The following is a 2,441-nucleotide window of genomic DNA, read 5'->3' as shown; positions in this document are numbered from 1 at the left end:
AGCAAATCAAGTGCACCTATAGGCCTACCGCTGGCCAATCAGATAGCTCAGATCACCGTGTGTCTGCAAAGTTTCCTCGAACCATAGACTGTAAAAAGAAGCCTCGAACGCACAGCAAAGTTAATACTCTGAGATTTAAAAACTTTTAAAACCATGACTAGAGACTCAACGAATACAGCAAAGAGCTGCTGTTTTTATGTGTACGTTCATGTTTAAGTTGTTATTCAGCACTTTCAACACTTTGTTCAACACATTTATAAGCTTTATAAGCCACCAGCTTCAATGAATGAGAATAGCAAAGTGTTCCGATAAGCTTGCGTTGTTATTATTAGAGGAATATTTCACTTTCTCTGGTCATAGGAGTAACAACACGAATTTGTGCATGAGGCAGAAATAAATCAGTGCGACTTGAGTTTCACCATCAGCTGGAAAACGGTGTCCCCTTTTCTCAGCGGAGGGAGGAGGGCGGAGGGACGGTGAGGCGGGTGAGATCCCTCCCTCCCCTCAGACTGACCATCAGATGCCGGCTATCAGTCCAGTAAAAAAATAAAAAATACAACAAATGATCTATTTCCAGTGTGATCATATACCTACATTTTTTTAAATATAGTTTCATAATGATCTGAGAAGAACAACATTGGCAGGGCAATTCGAGCATATCTAATATGCAGTGATAATGTATCGGGCCTATAGCCTATTGCACAAACCTCATCGCCACAGAACTGTTTTTAATTGGTTAATGTTGCATAGGCTTAAGTTTTTAAGTCATGTTTTAAAAACATCTGAGAGGTAGATCTCTGCTTGCATTTTGACTCAGAAAGTGATCTTGACTCAGGAAAGGTTGGTGACCACTGGTCTTTTGTTTTATAAGTCCGGGGGAGAGAGTCACAAGTTCAATGTGAAGCTTTGAATTGATTTCACCAGTAAAGAGACTTACAGAGAGACACCCAGCAAGATTCACAAGCAACAATAGTCTCATAAATGGGTTGTATCGCAAATGGCACCCTATTCCCTATATAGTGTACTACTTTTGACCAGGGCAAATGGGCCTAAATCTGATGTCCCAATGTTTTGTTCAGATACTACAATCAATATTACAGTGCATGTTAAGTCTGTTTTTGATACTACAGCACCATGTCTTCTCTGGTGTCTTCCTCCTGACTTTGTCAGGCGATGTTTGCAAAGACTTCACGTGGAAATAATTACCATTGCAGAGTCTTAGGTCCTTTAATTCCAGATGTAAGTGTTTGTGCTGTTATTGTACTGTTCAGTCTGTTTTGGAGACTTCTATGTGTTTCATTATCCTTCTGTCCTCGGGCAACAATTATTACCAGCTATAGTCCTTCTGACTATACAACTATTACTAACTACTATTACAAAGTACTATTACCACCAACTATTATTACTACCAACTATTACTACCAACTATTACTACCAACTATTACTACCAACTATTATTACTACCAACTATTACTACCAACTATTACTACCAACTATTACTACCAACTATTATTACTACCAACTATTACTACCAACTATTACTACCAACTATTACTACCAACTATTATTACTACCAACTATTACTACCAACTATTACTACCAACTATTACTACCAACTATTATTACTACCAACTATTACTACCAACTATTACTACCAACTATTATACTACCAACTATTACTACCAACTATTACTACCAACTATTACTACCAACTATTACTACCAACTATTATTACTACCAACTATTACTACCAACTATTACTACCAACTATTACTACCAACTATTACTACCAACTATTATTACTGCCAACTATTACTACCAACTATTACTACCAACTATTACAACCAACTATTACTACCAACTATTACTACCAACTATTACTACCAACTATTACTACCAACTATTACAACCAACTATTACAACCAACTATGACTAACAACTATTACTAACTACTATTACTAACTGATATTACTAACAACTATTACCAGCTGGTACATTTAGTCATAATAGCTGTATAGAAACATCATGCTGTATATTTCAGCCACCGCCCTGAAGCAACCCACTACAAATACCAACATTTAAAATGTCTGTTAGCATTACATAACGAGAGAAATGTCTGCCCCCATGTTGTGCTTGGTGCATAGGAATCATAAAGAAAAGAATCCTAAAGTACTTTTTTTTTTTTTCATTTGAATGGTATGCAAATAGACCAAAACACATGGTTAGGGGAAGGGAGACTGGTGTGCAAAAGGCTGTGCTAACACATATCGATTCAGCTTTTATTTGGAACATTCCCCCATATCTCCTTACCTTTCTGAAACCCAATGTACTCTACAAATATGATCAGCTATCACAAACAATTATGTAAATATAGCCAATTGTGAAGGTTCTACATAAAAAAAAAAACTTTTGGAGACAGGCTTCCAGCTTCCAAGCCAACA

The sequence above is a fragment of the Coregonus clupeaformis genome, chromosome 29 (assembly GCF_020615455.1).
Source record: "Coregonus clupeaformis isolate EN_2021a chromosome 29, ASM2061545v1, whole genome shotgun sequence".
In the NCBI taxonomy this organism is placed as follows: Eukaryota; Metazoa; Chordata; class Actinopteri; order Salmoniformes; family Salmonidae; genus Coregonus; species Coregonus clupeaformis.
This window is presented reverse-complemented; position numbering follows the sequence as displayed.